This window comes from Anopheles gambiae, chromosome 3 (genome assembly GCF_943734735.2).
Source record: "Anopheles gambiae chromosome 3, idAnoGambNW_F1_1, whole genome shotgun sequence".
Lineage (NCBI taxonomy): Eukaryota > Metazoa > Arthropoda > Insecta > Diptera > Culicidae > Anopheles > Anopheles gambiae.
This window is the reverse complement of record NC_064602.1, coordinates 67,564,371-67,585,269: the sequence shown is the minus strand read 5'-3', so window position 1 is coordinate 67,585,269 and position 20,899 is coordinate 67,564,371. Positions and strand designations below refer to the sequence as shown.

Genomic DNA, 20,899 nt, shown 5'->3' with positions numbered 1-20,899 from the left:
TTTTCGAATTAAATTTAATACCCTTATCATTCATCAGCGGAGGGGGCCGCCCCCCCTGGTACAGTCCTCAACTCGTACGACTTAACAACATGCCCATCATGGGTTCAACGCTCATATCGACCGTCCCCCTCGTAGCAAGGACTGTCTTGACTATCCGGCTGCGTGGCTACGAATGCGTCTCGAAAGTCTGTACTGGCCTTACTTGTCTTGTCCGCGTAAATCATGCATTTGATCAACAATGTTATACTTACACTGATGTATCCACAATCCGCGATGCATCAAAAAACTGTCCCACCACTCCCAACAAAAACTGTTTTGCACTACACAATGGAACTGTTTTTCCCCCGGTAGAAAACTAACTTTTAACTCACATCACTCTACATTTTCACTAAACGACCACGGCTTGGAAGTTGTATTTTAATTTGCTTTCTCTCTGATGTAAATAAAACGCAAGACACCGAATGCACCACACTGCAACTACAAACACACTCACTCGCCAATCACTGCAATGACGATGGAATGATTTTTCATCAGATGGCCAGAAGGAGAGAAGGGAAAAAGAGGGTACACTATCAACCTTTTTCGGTCAGCCCTTCAATTCAACAATGACAAACGGTAGTGAACTTTTGCCCCTTTTCCTTTTTGCTGCTGTTGTACTGCTAAATGCAACCGATTTGCAACCAATTTTCCCACTGCACTGTACAATAAACATACACTTTTACACTAGCACGTATTCACTCATACACTCACACACATTCCCAGCATTATGGATGCACTTTTACTGCAGCTCTCATTTTGGACATGAACAAGCCTATTGCAATGCTTCCACCCTCATACCTTTTTTAAATATGGTTTTATTGTGCTTTTCTTTTCTACACTCGGCGTAAAATCAAGACAAGACGCACGGAAGCTTCTCTATTTCCGGGCGACGATACACTGCGAGAGGGTAAAACTAAAACCAAACGCCCTATGACTACGATCGCACAAAGACGCAGGCGACACAGTGCTTTGAGATGGAAAAGCGTAACAGCAATACGATCAATGGGAATGGGAAAGCCAACTACCCCGGTACGCTGTTGGGAACCTGGACGGCCCAATTCTCAGCCCCACGTGCGATTGAATTGCGGTTTCGAATTGGTCGAGGTGTGGTGTGTATGTGTGTGCTTGTTTGAGGCTCGAGCTAACCTCGTTGACTGAGCCTATGCTCAAGCGATCCGGGTTGATGCTGTAGGCTGGTTAGCTTCGATACTATCGTGATACATAATCCACCTACTTTTTGCTGCCCCTTTTGTGTGAGCCGTTGCCGATGGTTACAAATGCTGACTCGCTGAGTGTTGCTGATTCATTTTTGACGAAAGATTTTGCAGCTCGATATTTAAAGTTGGCCCTGCTAACGAGATAGCATGCTGCCCAAAAGATGCCGGATAGGAGAGGGAGGCGGAAAGATTGATAAGGAGTTGGTAAGTTTAGACGAAACATGAACCAGGGTTGTCACTCAACTGTCAATGGCTGCAGACTGTCATCTTTGTGGGTTTGTTTATATCGGATGACAGTTGGTGTGATAGTATTTTGATGCTACTTTTCGAAGGGAATATTAAAACTTTAAATGAAAAGTAGCAAGCAATCAGTAATGTTAAATTATAAATATAATTTATTTGAAAATATGTTTTAATGCACTACAACAATCAATTTTCAATATAAATTTTAAATTTTTGTAGATAATAGATTTAAATTTAGAAAAAAACTACTATTCCATTACAAACACGGAGCGATTGAATATTAAATTAATGTTTATGTTTTTGTTAGTATGTAGTTTTTTAATATCTTGTTCAAATAAAGTATTGTATTTGTAATTAAAAAATAAACAAACAGAAAAAGCTAATTACTCCAACAACATTGTTTTTGCATTGCAATTATTTTTCGACTCTCTTTAATTCCCTTACACCCTCAAATACCCCTAACGTTTGGTAGTGTGCGTTACAAAACGCACCACCAAATTTCCCACGTGATCGAAAGGGTCCACCTTTAATGCGTTACTTGCCGGCATCGTCATGGCAGAACGGAGCGATGCCAACGACCACGGCGAGAACGACGACGCCGACGACGATATTGACGTTGACAACGGCGGCGACAACGACGACCACGACGACCAAGACGACGACGATGACGACGTAAATACCGGCTTGGATGCGCGCGCGTAAACGCGAACGAGAGCAGAAATACAAAAACAGATCACACACATGCACCGCGCCCGTACGCTGGTTGTTCACTGCTGCGGGATCTCGCGATTACTGAGGAGAGCGAGGCGGCACTGCCTAGGTCCGAACGCACACCACACGGCTCGAACCGGCGTGGCCCTGGCAAGCGAGCCGTAAGCATCAAGTGCGCGGACCAACGGAAAAGGGAACCAACACAACAACAACAACAGCGACAAAAACCTTGTAGACGACCCACGGAACACGGAGCAGAGTATCGCTCAGGCTCTGCAGAAACCAGTTCTCTTTCCCCCCTGCGAACCAGTGCCCAGGCCAACAGAATGGTTCGGGCTCGGGCTTTTCACCGCGAGTTACTCCCTTGCTCCCTTGGGCCGGGTGTACCGATGCTTCGGCAGGGTATGCTCACACTCTCAATGATTCTCTCAGCAAGAGTTGAGGGACAACTCATCTCACGAGCTCAGACAGCTGCCTCACTGGAGCTCACAAATGAGGCAACCTCATGCGGACTCACTAGCGTGAGTTTTATGCTGGAACCTTCACGCAAAACTGTTATACGAAGTGAGGCTGGTGCTAGCAGCACAACAACCGTTGCACATGAACTTCGTCACAACGCGGCACTCCAACACCGATGAATCGTACGTATGATACATCTTCTTCTCGATTCGACCGACTCCCTTTTCTCAACACATGCACGCATCGTTACAGCTGTCGAATCTTGGCAGGGGGGCTTCAAGATCTTGCCAATGATTGCCAAATGTGTGATCATTCTTCTTACTATCTCTTTCTTTCATCATTCTACGATTCCAACGGGTGCTGCTTCTTTTTGAAGGAGCAAAAACCAAGAGAAAACATTAACATATGTTGCCAATGTTGCAACACTGTGGAAACGGCTGGATGGAATCATTTTTGAATACCATGGCAGCTTACACTTTTCTGCTACCGTGTTTGCACTGTTATTTGCATGTTCTTATTTGTTCAACATCTTTTGCACTCCGCATGGTGCTCGGTGCGCCTTGGCTAAGGAAGTTTAATGGTTAATCATTAACTTTTGTTATCGCTGTAGCTGTGCTCATGATATGCAATATGGGAGCCAAATGTGTTTGGTTGTTTGAAAAATAATAATAATAATACCGTTAGTTGAAAACTACGATCAGAGGGAACAGTCCGTATAGGATGTATTGCTAGCAATATTATAAAAAAAATTCTAATTCAGGTATTTCTTATTACACTACATCATAGCTATAAATTCTTATTTGTGTTCCTTAGATTACAAATTCGTGTCAATGCATAGCAAATCTTTTCTATGTACTGGGATGAATGATACATTATAAGTTAATACTTCTACAATTTCAACAACAGAAATGAAGTAGGCTTGCTTCATTATAGTTAAAGTTGAGTTGGGTTAAAACTCAATTATTTATGGTAATATAATGAACAAAACAGTAGAATTATATTTCATACTATACTTCATCCTCAAATTACTCAATGTATCATATGGACGATCTTTAAGAGATAGCCCATACTCTTGAGGATTAAAGAAACTGTTTTCGACTTTAGTCGGTACTAATTAAATTATTGGTTGCCAATGAGTGAAATATGATAAGGTTTGAATAAATAATCACTAGTTTAATCAGAGCATAAATCATTTCTAAGTTGTAAGAGCAAACATTTCATACTCGCCATTAAAAGCCTAAATATATCCCCCAAGACTTTCTGGGAACATACTGTAAATGAATAAATTCACAATAAAGCAACCATTTGATAAACATATGCATCAGTTCTTGAACAAACTAATTTGAGTATAAAAATGTGAATAATTCAGGGTTTCTCATTGGTTCTAAAATTGATTTCAACCCTTTCCTTCCTTTTAATTCCTTTTAATTCCTTTTAATTTAATTTAATTTTTTAATTCCTGGATATTTCCGAACATACTTTCTACACTGTTGTCTATCTTTTATTTGATATAATAATAATGAAAATAATAATAATAATAATAATAATACTAATAATAATAATAATAATAATAATAATAATAATAATAATAATAATAATAATAATAATAATAATAATAACAATAATAATAACAATAATAATAATAATAATAATAATAATAATAATAATAATAATAATAATAATAATAATAATAATAATAATAATAATAATAATAATAATAATAATAATAATAATAATAATAATAATAATAATAATAATAATAATAATAATAATAATAATAATAATAATAATAATAATAATAATAATAATAATAATAATAATAATAATAATAATAATAATAATAATAATAATGCTAAGAAAAAATAATGAACTACTTGAACAGTTACAAAACATTTACTAAATTTGCTTTTTGTAGCAGATTAGCGTTACATTATGGTAATGTAGTGACGTGCATCATTGATGAGTTATTTGTGAGGTATTAGTTTTTTTTCTCTATGATTTCTAGTAAAAGCTCGTATCTTGTATTTTTATTGCAAATAAAATGGCGAAAAACGTATTGGTTGAGCTATTATAAGGACTAATAAAAACCATAAATATCTACTTGTTTTTAATGAGTTCCACATGAATCAATCATGTTAACTGTAGAAAGTAAATACTCATTTGACTACATATTTCCACGGGCGTTACAGCCGTCATGTACTGCTATGCTTAAATATCTACATTTGTTTATGCAAGCTCACACAGAACCTTTCATTTTTCAGAGAATTTGCTACTGATGATACGAACCAGATGTATTTACAATGTAATTGTGTAATCTGGCGTCAATGCCGAAATATCAGTCTACACGAATGAACGATGCTTTGAAGTTTTTCAAGTGCAAAACCTAACCACTTCCTACCATAAACAATGTCGACGGATGCAACTCCTGCTGGTAGCAGTTTCTTGTCTGTCCCAGTTTTTTCTTACATTTTGCTAAACCATTACCTCTGTGTTTATTTGTTTTGTGCTCTTTCCACTTCACGTTGGCAAACATTTATAAATTAGTCAGCCAGACATAAACACCGAAACGAAACGCATTATCGCATCATCCAGCAATGTCGCCTCAAAGACAATCACACACACACACATGGTCATACCGGGAAGTCACCAAAAAGGCACTGGCACTGGTGCACAATAATTCTGGAACCCCTGCCGGGTGGGCTCACACCAGCGTACGAGGACACCAGCATCAGCCAGGATACGGATCTCCCACACATATTCTCATCCCGTTGACGCTGTCGTCACCGTCGTCCTCATCATCGTCCGTTTTCCTTTTCTGCAGTCGCATGCGCCCGTGGTGGTGGTCGCGTATCGTTTCACTTTGTCAAGTGCCTCGGGGTGCACCACATGCACCGATGAGGCAGCACTGTGCAACATGGTGCAGCATGCGAAGCACCCGGGGAGGGCGCATGTCCTTAAGTGCAAGAACTCAACGCTCGCTTACCTCACCACGGTGGTTTGTACGATGGTACGGGTATGTGTGTGTTTGGTTCTTTCTTTTTAGACAACATCGCAGTACCACCGTGAATTTGTTTAGATTTCACTGTTCACCCACGGGAGCGCACGGGAACATGGCAGCCAGCCAGCCAGGCAAGCAGGCTGGTAGACAGGAGGGATAGAAAGTAATTTATCTCCGTGCCAACTTCCGAACCCACTGTTCATCGTTTTGTGCAGCAGCGCAGTGCTCTTTCGCTATCCCTGCGGAGTCGACAGCCAATTCGTTTTTCTCAGTGAACTGCATCAGCATGCTCATCATCATCTTCATGCCACACAGCCATGCCAGCGTCGTCCCATTACATTCATCTGCACACTGGTGCTGCCCTTGTCACCGTGGCGCGATGTCATCACAGTTTCCTTTCTTATCGATGACATTATCCTAGGGCGCACGAGTGCACCGTTTGCCGTTGCTGGCACAATCTTACAGCAGGAGTTTAACCTTCTTTTGATGTGTGTTTACTTCACCCGTTGTCGCGATGCCGTGAAAATGTGTAAACGAATTTGCAATTAAACATCTGGCAGCTAGCGGGTTAGTTATTTTGTCTGCATTTGGATAAGATTAACAATTGGTTTGCAGCGGTTGAAGTTGAGTAGATGAAACTGAACCAAGGTTTTAGATACAATTATAAGTTATTTACTTTTATGAATATAAATTACATAGTCTTTGGTATTTTTATCTCATCTCATAACTGTTCCAACTGAGATCTAAATTGAACTGATAAATAAAAAAACATATAATTAAATGTATGAAACTAACGCAGTAAACTTAACCAAACATAAGCATAATTTTAAATATATCGTGATTCTACTGACTGTAGAGATTAATGTACACTAAATTAATTCATATGTTATCTCACACGCCCGTCATGGGTTCGTGCTTCGTTGGAATCCTGTCCCCCATTCGTGAGACTAACTGTCCTACAATGGGTAGCCAATGATTCACTGAAAACATTTCCCATTATTGTGAAAGGCACATCGATATCTCTCCGTTTGAACATAAAATCAAGTCCGTAAAATAGTCGATTAATTTACTGTTTATATGAACAGGAAGAATATATTAAAATATTGAATAACTAATTGATCCATATTTTTTATGTGAAACTACCACTATATTTATAGCTAACGCATTCTCAAATATACAATTGATAAATTTTTGATAATTTTTAATACTAGTTTATATTAATCAGTCATTTTACAAGATTTATTCTTGCAACTGAACAATGTAGCTATTTTCAAAATATTTTCCTAAATATATTTAATATTTCATAATCAATGATAAATTAGTGACAATTCTTTTGAACAATATAGTACTGTAAGAATGATAGGCTGGCTTCGTGGTACAGTCGTCAATTTGCACGATCTAATAACATGACCGTCATGGGTTCATGTTCTGAATGGACCGTGCTGCAATACGTAGAGCTGACTATCCTGCTATAAACTGTCCTCGAACTATACTTTTTATTCTACTTTTTTCAAGACAATCCTCACTAAAGTAATAATAAAACAACATAAAATAGCATAGCTTTAAAAAAAATCTTCTACCACTCTTATTTTCTTCACGATGGTTTCGAAATAGTTATCAAAAATAAAATAAAGATTGTATCACAAATAATAAGTTTTTATAAAAGTAGCAATAATGCTGAAAAAGGCTTAAATAAATATGTGTTTAGCGCTACACATATTTAATACACTAATAATGTCCTCAAAAAATAAAATCTACTCTGCACTGATCAAACATATATTCTTATACTTGAAAGCCATTCGGTACACGTGTTTTACATGATAACCCGTTTGGTGCATCGTCTGCTCTAAGGGGAGTGGTTGCAAACATGAACTTGTCCGAGAACGCGGCCCAAGATCATCCAAGCACCATCCCATCCATGTCCGTCGCATCCCCGGGGGTGACTTACGCGACAACGATACAACCGACACGATTGGCTACTTCCGCCCACAGCGGCTCCCCCGCACAGGAAAAATGCTCCTCAAGTGCTGATAAACACAAATAGAAGATAAACAAAGTCGGCAAAAACCGGCAGTGCACGCCACGGGGAACGCTCCGGAAGCTGGAGTCGGTCGTCCGCCGGTTAAGCATGATCCATGGAGTGCAGCATCCGTGTGCCAGAACGATCATAAGCCAAAAGGGAGCAAAACAGGGCGTTGGAATGGGTGAGGTGAATGGGAGTTTTCACTAATAAAATGGATACCAACAAAGATTTGCGACCGGTCGTAACCTACGGTTTACCTCTCCGGGCAAGATGTTTTACCTCGATAGCGAATAGAAAGCGTACGGCAAAACCAGCCAACTTAATGTACTTGGACGTGTGGCATTAGCCTGCTTTCCCGGGAGCTTCAAACTAGAATGGAAGACGGGCTGCCTTATTTTGCTGCACCCATAATCCCGAGACTGAATGGGCAAAAAGAAGAGTACACACATACACACAGCGCATAGCACAATCACACTCCTACTACTACCGGAAGGGTTGTGTTGTGCTGCTGAACAGAGAGCGAAGGGAAAGAAAAGCCTTTCGAAGCATGCCGACTACAACGCACATTCACACACATAGTGCAGTCAAAGAGTGCAATAGAGTGCACCACGGGTGAATGCAGCCGGATGTGCAAGTGCGTCTGTGCAAGCAGATTCGTGCAATGGCACCTTATGGGCAGCCGGGTCCTTTGTCGGTGGCTGTTTACCATCCCGGTAGCCCGAAGTAATGCTTAAGAACTTCGCATAAAATATTCATATTTAATTATTTCCTTCTGGCACTAACGACGTGATGACAGTATCGATGTGTTTATGGACTGGCAGAACGGGAGGGAAGCGTGCGGGATTGTGGCACATGCCGAGGCACCGGTGCACTGAACTGTTTATTTCTTTTGGCACCTTTGGTCAGAAGCCTTCGGGCAGGGTGTTCCCCCTCTATACTGGCTGGCGTAGGAGACTGAAATGGCAATCCTAACAGCCCTTGCGGAAAAGGAGTTTCTAAGGCCAAGATGAATCACTGGCTGCCATGATGAATTGGAAGAATTATACTGGACAGAATATTTATGAACCGAGGCCCGTATGTATGCTGCGAGGTTAGTTTGATCATCGGACAAAACGTTTATCGAAATGAATGGATCGGGGCAATTGTTTGTGTGATGCATCGAGTACACGGCTAGTTCCATTATAATTTGGTAGCGGAAAGTGTTTGGTTTAAGGCGAATAGATAAGTGAATCTATAACTTAATGTATTAATCGTCACACAAATATTGTTTAATCAGTTTACGAAAAAACTTCCGAGTTTCCAGAATAGTTCCCAAAGAAAAAATAACTTTCTTACATTGCCAAAAAAGTAACAAACAATCGTAAAAAAACAATCGTTTAAAAACATAGACACCGTCTATTTTTTATAGTGTTGTATTTTTTACTATAGTAAGCTTCATTATTATATCACCTGGAAACAATTGAACGAGCATTATATTACATTATATTTGAATAGTATGAAGAAATGAAATAAAACATTAAATATAGTGTTGTTGAATTGATGATTGGTTGTATGTACATTATTCCCAGAAACAAGTTGAATATTATTACTTTTTTATTACTTAAACTAAAAAAGCAAAAACTTGACCTAATGCTCTTCACCCATGAAAGTCTCAAATGGATCGAGCCCCCCTCCAAAAAAAAAATCTTCACACGCAACTCCCTCTCTGTTGTTATTGTTATTACATTTCTGAAATTCTGAACTGTTTCGAAGTTTAATTACAATAATCTAGATATTTAAACACTTTCTGTTTTCGCATTGTTTTTTATGTGTGTTTCTAAAAATGGTTTTTAATATATAGTCTGAACTCACTGGTTGAACTTCGATTCCCTGCTAACTATTGAACATGTGCTTTTTAGTTGGGACGATAATGTCTGAGACTTTTTCTCAGCAGGACATGAGATTTTTGTAATTTTTTCAAACCCCGTTTTTTTATACAAACGCAACTGTGCTAGATTGTGGCGGAAGTTAGGTACAAAGTACAGTAGAAACTATCTTAGATGTAGTCTCTTCAAGATGAATTGTTCCTTTGAGATGAACATTTTGACAGTCCCGTCATAATTCATACATGTTATGTCTCTGCAAGATCAATGTCTCACTAAGGCGAATATCCTTCAAGCTGCATAAGCGATTTCTCTATGATGCCGAAAAATTCTCTATGATGAATTTTTGGATGATAATTAACAAAAATATTGATCTAAGAATGTCATGTTTCCTCTGTGGTTTAATGGATTCTTCATAGCAACCCCTTCATTAATTTTCCTCAACATGAATATCTTTCTAAGTTGACGGCCACTGGAATATTCACCTTAGAGAGATTTCGCTTTGTTCTTTAAATAGAAATGTCAAATAGTACTCTGAAAAGCTTTATCGTATTGACAAAAAGTGGGTTATGTCCAGCTTGAGGCGCGCTGAAAATCATACTGAAGATATTAAAATTAGTGTGATGGAAATTAAATATCAGATTGATGTGGATTAACATTTTGCACGCGGTGAATAACAATGTTTACATTTGAAAGTGTCTTGGAAATCCCTGTATTGCCTTACCGACGCCCTGTACCCTATCACCGAGGTTTGCAGCTGGGTCGCATTACCCGTTGAAAGGTGAAGTGTTGAAAATCATGCTGAAGAAATTAAACATTGTTATGATGAAAATGAAATATCAGAGTGATGTGGGAAAACTTCTTGCACGCGGCGAAAAACAATGTTTACATTCGAAAGTGACTTGGAAACCCTGCACTGCCTTTTGAATAGTTTTAACAATACCTACTTTTTTATAACAGATTTGGAAAAAAATTGTATTAATTTTATGATTAAAATATGTAAAAAAAACTGAAGTCAAAGAAAAAGATTTGTGTCATTAGCATGATATGAACACTTCTTACATGTTTGTCAACAAATAAAAATGGTAACATGTATCATACAGCTGACTGTTCATTCCGGAACAGTATGCTTAATTTAAATAATTAAAATAAATTGAATATTTGGTTAATTTCAAAATGAAAAAAAAATGTTTTAAAACATTTTAAAACATAATAGGTAAAAATACTACTCTCTACTTTCCTTTTGTAACAACTTCACAACATTCAACGCCAAAACTGCCTGAACAATTTAAATGGCGAAGCAAAAACTTTCTGAACAATTGCTACATATTTAATTCTTTCACTATTACCTCTCATTAAACTACTTAAAACCCACGTCACAGTTAAACAACTGCACTCGCTGTATCGCGTAAACCAGCTGTGACAAAAAGAATGCCCATCATAATATGTTCTAGCTTTCACCAGACTAAGCAAACCATCTCCCATGGGAGATGGTGCAAAACCAGTAATGGGTAAGAAAACGGCGACCATCCGGAAAACAAAAGGGCCACCCTTTCAATCCTAGTACTTTTTGCCGCCGTACTTGCCGCCTGTGCTACTAGGAATTACGCCGCTTAGCACACGGCAGCCATGTGACCTATTTGTGCAGTGCCGGAAATGAAGTTCATTTGCATTGAACCGTGCAACCGAGTGCTTGGTTTGCGATCCTGGCAAGCTGCAGCCGAGCCACGAAGTAGGAAAACGGGAACGCTCCACTAAAAAGTATTCCTTCACGCACCACGGCCAGAAACGATGCCGCCCGGGAAACGCGACGAATGACACAGTACGCGTCCGTATGCGTCCTGCGCTTGCACGCAGGTTTTTCTTTGCACCTCCACCGCTTGTTAACCGGGTGAAAAGAAAAGCAATAGCTATCAACACCGGTAAAAGAGTGGTAAGACTACTAGAAAACTAGCCACTAGAACAGCGGAAGCAGAGAACCATACCAATCGCAACTCACACACAGCGAGAAAAATGGAAAGGATGCGAAAAACATTACGAACAGCAGTTTCATCTTCCCTTTCCATACCCAACTACGAATTATCCAGTGGGAAAGTGTGTGTGTGTGAGAGAGAGAGAGAGAACGTGAAGCAAAAAAAATCATGAGCCACTGTCAAGAAGCCTAGGATAAGCGCGTACCGCGGTAGGAAAGCGTTCATTTAGCCTATAACGGTGTGCGATGCACCGGGACAGCCGGGGTAACAAAAGGAACGCAATTTATTTTATAGAAATTTTGGCTCCTTTCCAGTGCAAATATCGCACACTCGCACCAAACTTTGCCAAAACGGGTTTGGCGCGATTGTCTTCTGCGAACGGCTGATACGCGAAACCGACTGGCAACTTGCGCCTTAGTACGCACACACATACACAGGCACACACTCAGGAACGTACCGCTTCGACCGGTAAATCCTTGGAGCAGACAGCAGCCACCGTCGAGGAAGAAGCGAAATTTATGACGTCCTCGAATGCATCTGCTTCAACGGGCGCGAGTGTATGTGTGTGAGTGCGTTGTGTTGGCCCCGTATCGTTGCATATTTGCCCTCGAGGCACTAGCACGAACCACGGACGAAATGGTTTAAAATATTAGAATTAAAGCAAGCAAGAACTGTAAGCCCGCGACAGCCAACCAGCCGTAGCGAACCGGCTTCTGCGTTCGCTTTTCGGTGGATCATCGAAGACCGGAACGGCGCCGAAGGAAGGCTCTGAATGCACGATAGGAGTGAAACTTTCTCCTGACAGTTCGCTGGCACACTATCCTTCAACCTGGGTGTCCCGATCCCCGCTGGGAATTCCTCCCAAGCTCTTGCAGGGGAGCTCAAACGCAACTATTATTATTACTATACTACTACTGGTGCCATTCGCACTACGGTGGCACTACTTCACGCGCACCATTATTATCATTAGAGGCTGGGGTAGCTGAGGTGGTGGCTGCTGTTGGAGACAGAAACCCACAAACGACGTCGGCGGCAAAGTGAACCGAGGATCTTCTTCGATTGATAGAGCAGTCAAAGCTCACGGTCGGTGCAGTAAACTGTACTCGTACCGCAGCAGTGATGGCCGGTGGTGGTCGAACTCTAGCTCTCCCTCCCTCTCGCTCTCCCCCCCCCCTATCTTTCTCTACAGAATCCTTTGCCACCTCGGGTGACACAATTTGTAGCGCATTTGTTGTAGCTTTCGATTGCCAGTCCCGCCAGTTGCCGTTTATGGATGGTGTACGGTACGTATCGCTATAGCGATGAAGATATTTATGTTACGCTCGTTAGCGGTTCTGTACTGAGCTGAGGGGAAAGTTTCTGCAGCACTTTGGTAAGATGCGTATACTTTACGATTCATTCCCTTAGTGAGCCTGATACACCCGAGTGCTTGCGGAAAGTTATCGGTTTGCATATGATTAGGGTGGTACGCTGCAGTTGCATTAGAGAGTACGAATGGACGACGGGACCATTTATATTATTGGAGACGGATGGAGTTAAATTGCAAATGAAGAATCTATTTAGAATGCTACAGCGGGCTCGTTGAACTTAGCTAGAAGAAAGGATTGATACTGCAGATGCTGAAGCGGTAATCCTCTTTGGTGTAATGTTTTGTGTTACTTTCAATGCAAACGTCTGGCTGATATGGCAAAGACTAATAAATTAAAAAGCAATACAGCACACATCTTTTGCGATTTTTTTAGCAGCAGCAACAATTGGCTGTACATTCCAAGTGTTTATAATTATAGTTATTTAATTAACCAAGTAGCAAAGGACTTATTTCATATTTTATTTGTTGATCACCGTAAAAAGCGCCGTTTTAATAGTTTGGCTTACACAGTATATACAATATTGTTGTAAATTATACTCATAAGACATATGTCGGAACTCAATTCTTATTATCTTTAAAAGCACTTGCTTGGTGCATACAATTATAAAAAGTAAAAGTAAATGTGTTGGAGGCCTGAACGGATTACGTTACGACGAACGGACCTTACGGACCGGTGAAGAATATGTTCGTCATAGCTTGGGTTTGTGTTCGTCATGGCGAACACGCAACTTATGTAACAATAAATTTAGTATCTAACTTTTCTCCATGCATATTATATCGGTAAATGTAAAATCTACTATCAAGGTATACTGACCCACCAACAAGGTGTCAATAGCCGGAGTTTAATTTATTTGATTTTAAATTCAAACAATACTCAAAACATTCACTCTTTACTTATAGATAGTTAAACAAACCAAAATTAAATAAATTACATCCTACCCACTGGTCTTGCTACACATCACGGGTGATGGTATTAAATAAATTACTTCCAATTGAAAAAGCTTTCCTTGTGTACATCGTCGTGCGCTCATATCGTACCGGTGCAGGGACACATACATTTTAATATGAAACAAAGTGGTTGCGCTTTCGAGAAAGTTCGTATAAATCCTACTGTCACAAAAGTCACCGATGGCTCGTTTTATGACAAGATTTACGCCTCTTTGCTGGAATGGAAAGTGCTGCTTGCATCCCTTGCTCCCGTGCCATAAACGAGAAGTTCAATTGCTGTCTTCAAACTGACACCGACAACCACACAATGAAAATGTCACTCAGTTAAGCTGCGTTCGCCAGGACGAGCGTTAAGTTCACTCGCACTTTTTATACTGTAACATTTGTTTGAAATGACGTAAAAGTACAAGCATTTTTCTCGTATTGGAATTGAAAACGGAACATTTTTAAAATGACCCAGAAAGCTGCTTTAAAAGTCAAAATGTGAAAAATTAAATAATTGTTGTAACTTTCACTCTTTGAAAATTACACTTACAAGCGGTAAACGCTGCAACTTTTATAATAACACCATTAACTCACCTTTGTGTTTCTAAAGTTTGCTTTACACTAACATTGAACCTATTTTGATGAATCCGTTATCAATCTGTGCTTTCAGCAATGCGTTTCCTTTTCGATATGGTGGATAATCGGTATGTTAAAGGATGAAAGTCGACACTGCATTGCAAAATCAAATGCCGATCCTCGATCAAATACTGGCAGCACTGCATTGAAACCGTTTGATGCTTGATACACTGCTTGAGCGGTACGAGTGATACCGATTTCAGCTCATGGAATGCAATTCGATGCATATCATATTAACGGACGGGAAAAAATGCCTTCGACAATCGTGAAGGACATTGCAATTCGATGTTCCAATGTGTGGAATGCTGTGTTATTCCATTGGCACGATTATTTACCACAGGATGGAAATATATTCAAACAAAAGCAGATAGCTTCACAAGACAAATCATACCGGTTAATTATGCATATCAATTGTTTTAGCTGTATGTTCTTTTAACCTAAGTGCGTTAAGTGCGTGTCTGATATTATTACCCTACATTTAAGCTACTTTTGGTAGCCTCTTTGTTCTTGACCATGTCTGACTAAGTTGATTTCATTAACAATGATTTTACAGAATATTTAGTTCATATGTGCACTTATTGTTCCTCGTTTGCACCCAGCGTCTTACAGCTTATCTGGATCTTCTCTATGCATTGTGCTAATTGCTGGTGTATTTCTTTTTGTTCGTCAAACCGTTTGATACCCTCATAATCTATCTCATTCATCTTATCGTTATGGTCCGATTTACGGATTCTTCACAAGGCATACTCGTGCTACGGATAATTTTCTGTGCTAGGCAACCTTATACTCTGTGATAATCAGCACTATCCTTGTTGTGTTAGGGAAGATGTTGCTCTATTCTCAGCTCCCAAGCAAAATAAGCCACGGAAAATGCTTGGTCCTTTTTAAATTTGACCCAAAGTGTTTTTTTTTATTCATTAAGCTCAGACCTGAGCATTGATAATAGGAGCATATCAAGCAAAGAATGACGTTTTTTTAAGTATTCATATTGATTCATCATAGTTGATTTTCAAATTAACCTTTAAATATATTTTACTACGATTCCCCATTAAAGCATCGATTTTTGTTTTTGAATTGAGTTGACAGTCAATTAACAATTAAATTGTATTGATCAGTTAACGTTTTGCATTCAACAGCTGCTTGCTATTACATGACTGAAAATCACGACATTGATAAATACATTTAAAAATTCGCATGTGCTACCACCAAACAAGGCTGCATAAAATTGTTTTCATCTTATTTTAACTAGGGTAAATTTACCAGTATTGCGCAGCAGTTTCACAAAAACTGCTCGTACACTTACAATTTTTATTACTTTTCATGAAAGTGACATTAGCTTGAACGATAAACTATCGTATTATGTAGTGCTATTTTTAATTTGCCGATTTAAATGTATTTTTTAGAGATATTCGTGAAAATACAAACACTGTTATTGTTCGTATTTTCGGCAGTTTTTTCCTATTTCCGGCAGGCTGTGCTCCTATTTTCGGCAACCCGAATACGGGTCGGAAAATGTTTTAATATATGACTTTAGATAGACAAAAATGTTTAAAACAGTATCACACTCTCACTTTCCTAAGCTTGGTGTTGAAAAGTACTTAAATTATTAATTTTATGTTGCCCATTTTGGACATTTTGCTGGCAATTTTTTCAGTCATTTTGATTTGAGTTACAAAAAAAGTAGGCATTGGAGAAATGAACCTGCCTGACGGCTGTAGAGAACGGCTCACAAATTATTATTTTTCTCTCAAGTTATTGGATTATTTGTAGCGAAATTTATAAAATTTGATACAATAAATGTGGTTTTATGTGTCGACATACGCGTAGTAGTGTTCTGATCAAGTTATAAGTGAATATTAATCAAAATCAAAAGTGTGTTATTGTTACGAATTTCGGCTGGAGCCCACAGCAGTTATCGGTCAAAAATCAACATTTACTGTGTACCTTTTTTCGGCCGCATTTAAAGAGAAAAATAACATGTTTTTCGTGATTTTAAAAATCCAAGCGGGCTAGAATAACTGCTGCAGGCATACAATCTTTCATAAAAACCACACTTTAATTGTGTTAGTGCTCTGGTTCTTTTAATAATGAAACCTGCCGAACTATTGGCTAACAACAAATCTGCCAAAAAAATGTGAACTCCACACATTTTGTTTGATATTTTGAAAAATATGCAAGGAAATGATGTGATACTTCGTACATGAAGAACATATGAGTATATCTTTATTTAAAAAATATGTGTGGAGACTATTTTAAACGCGTTTTTTCGTAATTACACGTTTTTAGTTACCCTGCCGAAAACAGGTACACTGCCGAATACTGGTACAGTTACCCTAGTGTTCATTTAAATTAAAAGGATCTAACAACTAAAAAAATCTTACTTTACTGCTATGTAACATGTAACAGCAAATAGGAATTTATATTCTTAAAAAATATTCTAAAAATAATACTTCCATCTAGTCATCCCAGTTAAAACAGTCAGACAACAGAATGCTCAACAATGTGAATACCTTTCATAAAAATAACGACTCTAATCACAATGCATGGCAGTATGAAATCACAAAGCTAACAGTGCCTAGCAAACAAATCGGCTTACAGCGCGCTACCAACAAACAGCATCATCTGAATCATCTCGTTCATTTGTGCACAGCTTGTTAGCGTTGATTGTTCCAAGAGCTGTGATAGTTCAGTTGGAAAAAAATCAAATAAATTGTAAAGCTTTTCCAAATCTCAAGTGATTCATGCGTGTGTTAAACTGCAACAGCAATAAAATCGACTTTTCTTTTTTTTTTTTTTTGCTTTATGTGCCATCCCTTGTTCGTCGTCCTAGTGAAGCGCAATTGAAAATGCAATTTTTGTACACTTTACAGTAATCTTCCATTGATGCGATTGCGATTCAAAAGTACTAGCAAGTATATCAGTAGAGTAAAGTGGGGAAGAAGTGGGAGCAATCGAGAGGTAAAATTTAAATTTATTCAACCGTTAACAGCTTTGCGGGCTCGGTACAATAATTCATTTGACCCACCATTTGACTCTGTTTGGTTGAAATTGTTCAATCGCGAACAGTGGAATGTTTCGTGCAAACCGTTTAATCGATGCATTTCATACCTTTTCACATAATTGAGTTTGCATCTACATATAAAATATATTATTTGAGAAAAAATAAATAAACAATGTTCACATTCAAATAATATTTACTTTCTACGTACACTCTTTTCACAATGATTCAAAATAATCTAATGTAGTTTAGAGAGACATAAAGTATAGACATTGCACCCCTTTCAACTCCACCCCCATTGCAGATTCCTTCAGTTCGTTCAAAGTGATGCTTATGCACCCATTTTGATGATGTCGAACGAGAAAACGCAAACTTTGTCACTTGCTAGTACCATTTTATGTGTCATCTAAACGGCTACGCTTGCTGGTAAAACTATCTATGTGCTCGGGTGTGTCGTTAGCATCGGTTAGATAACGAAATAATTACTTCACCACAGTCAGTTTTGTGCTATCGCTCCATATCGGGCGACAGGCACATTTACCCTAAAAGGGATGAAAATTTTAATTTCGATCCATATCAACGCACACTCGCACTACACATACTGGACAGTGTGCTTGTTGCCGATGCTTAAACAATGGACGGATCCAAATGACGATTTTACAACCATATTTTTTTGCTACTCTACTACTCATTTGCCGTTGAATATTGGCTGCCACCTAACATGACGATAACGATTTCGGACAAAACGGACACCACTTGAGCGTCCCAGTGAACGTTGGGAATGTAATTAAAACTATTCGCCCGGTTCCTGGTGACCGGTTGACTCGATTCGGTACGATCGATACTATCGAAAAACGAACAAATAGTGTACGTACACACACACACACATGCTCACATTGTTCGCCTGCGTACACGCTAGCAGAGCATCAGATCCTGCCACCGGCCATCACCGATGGCAGAACGCCCTCCGAGAGGTCAGCGTTTCGTGTTCAACTGACCGAAAAACACAATGCGTTTGAAATAAATTAAATCAATTTAGCATGTCCCGCATGTACGATTCCGTCCGTACAAGCAACTAGCAAAGGGTTCTAGGGTTTCACGTCGTTGTCATGTTGACATGTGGCCCGACGTTTGTTGAGAAATAAATTTGATTCCGACCTTCGAAACCATGGGCTCGGGTGGATTCAGGGGTTTTTTTTTGTAAATCTAAGTTGAAGAAGAACAGCAAGAAAGAGCCTGGGTGCTATCAAAGGTCGGCGTTGTTCCCTTTTACCGATGTTAGGTGTAGGCTTTGAAAGAGGCGGGATTGATGAACTGGTACTGGCAAAAGGTCCTGAGTTCATCGGTTCTTTATTTTTTATTTGGATTCCTGTCCTATTGTTGTCCCATTTTTCAGGAACCGAAAAATTAAGCCTCTTTCCTTCTACTGTTAGGTTTTTTATTCGATCGTAGCTAGTTGCTAGATTTGCTGTGGTTTTATCTGGATGTGTACGGTATTGCGGGTTTGCAAAATTGTGAAACCGCAATTAGGTGATATGTAACAATCTGATCAAGCATTAATCTTTCACGTTCATCCTCATATCCTGGTTATTTCACAATCCATTTCCCTCTTTTCTTGTTTGAGAATGTGTACGAATATTGTAACTAGACAATTGACTTCAGAGAAACAAATATAAGTTTTCAACAAACATTGCATCTAATGACGGAATGAGTTTTGTATTTAGGTTGTTTTCAAAATTTTGAAGCTTCCACGTCATTGGTAAGCGCTATCTCTCTGGAGTGAAAAGCATAGGTTGGCAGGTTTTGAATCAACATCCAGCTTTTCAGCAATTGGCCGACAGCCAGATATGGAGCTTGCGACTCGCAAAGTTCAAGTTATGTCCTCTTAAATAGGTGTCCATTAGCAACCTGTTCAGCAGTAGGCATATTTTTTAAGTTTGTTTGTTAACTGGAAGGTTGAGACCAAAACTTAAATCACATTTTAAAAAATCGATGTGATTTTGGATTTAAAAAGGTATTAACACAATTGTCTACCTAATTAAAGTTCTAAAAATTCTATAGAGCACCTAACCAAAACCAGCTCTTCACTAGAATTTTATAAAGTGCATTTTGCCCGTTTTTCATTTGTTGTATCTATTCCTGTCAAAAACTGTTATTTATTCCTCTAACGTCCAAAAACGTTCATTCATCATTCAAATCGTTTAGCAGTTTTTTTGTAGGTTTTTTTTTTTTTGATCGTGATCATTTCTAATGCATGAAACCAAATACATTTTTTATTCTTTGAAGATGCAAAAGGATCATGCAGCGCTCTTTACACACAAATATTCGACAAATATTCCTACATGTATGCAAGCATTTCAGACCTGAAAAAGTTAAACATGTTTATGAATACGGAAGATCGAATAGGAACGAAATAGTCGAATAATAAGTAATCGTTCGATAAATCTGTGACTTTTTGAGCGGTTTGAAACAGTATCCCAGAACAACGAAGTAATATTAACGCATGAAAAGTCATGAAAAATCCATGTTTTTTTCTGGCTGATCTTTTGTACCCATACAGGGTTTCCCACGATTTTTTGTTGGTTCTTGTAATTTTTTGGGCTTACTATTTATTCATCGTTTCACGAAGATTTTTGGTTCCCAAAATTTATTGGGTTCCTCCCATCGGACATCAATACAATTGAACCAAAACAAATCTGGCAAACAACCAATAAAACGTGGAAACACAAAAAAAATTGAATACAACCAAAATTTTTCGGGAAGCAACCAAAAAATCTTGAAAACCCCAGTTATGGTGGTATAATCTTTCTTACAATTGTCCAGTTGTCGTATTCCTTTGGTGGTGGTACACAATGAAACCTAAAAAGCTGTATACAGTTTGCATTGAACTGAATTTTGCATCTTGTTACGTATCCGTAGCAAAAAATGTAAAAATATCAAAGTTTTCCGTAATTTTAACGTATCTATAGCAAAAACTGTAAAAATATCGATTATTTTCGTTATTTTTCCTTATGAATGAATTATTTTCAATTACGAAAATACTCGACGTAACACTGAATAATATTTGTAGTCAATCCAGACCTGGAAAGATATTCTTGATGTAAAATCTCAGCTTAATAATTTTCGACTCAGATTGACGACTCAGATTAAGAAGGCAATGATTTTGAGTCAATTATTCTTCTAAATAGTAGTTATGATAAAAAATCTGCAATTTCGTTGTTTTGTTATAAATTACACGAGAGACAAAAACACGAGTGTCATTTAGAAATAATAACGGTTTTGGATTAAGTTGACACATTTCACAAATTAATGGATTTTTAGGTTACTACGTAAATAATGGCGTTCCCTTTATCCCTTTGTAAAAGACCAGTCTGAATTATCGTGAAAAAGGTATTTTTGTGCACTACAGCCACTTTTGGTACTACCACCGTTTTTAGG

The 20,899-nt window shown here is 38.6% G+C and overlaps 1 protein-coding gene across 5 annotated transcripts in view; it reads right to left on the bottom strand.

The window, feature by feature from the left end:
- The window catches only part of LOC4397681 (nephrin), a 264,444-nt gene extending 262,005 nt beyond the window's left edge, over positions 1-2,439 (bottom strand). Inside the window, exons 1-3 of one of the 5 annotated variants that reach the window (XM_061657212.1) lie at positions 2,024-2,439; positions 1,274-1,406; positions 252-503 (exon numbers count right to left, since the gene is read on the bottom strand). The gene's annotated coding sequence lies outside the window, so the exon portion shown is untranslated. The other 4 variants (XM_061657211.1, XM_061657214.1, XM_061657215.1 and 1 more) reach the window with 4 other exon arrangements.
- Between the last annotated feature and the right edge of the window lie 18,460 nt (positions 2,440-20,899).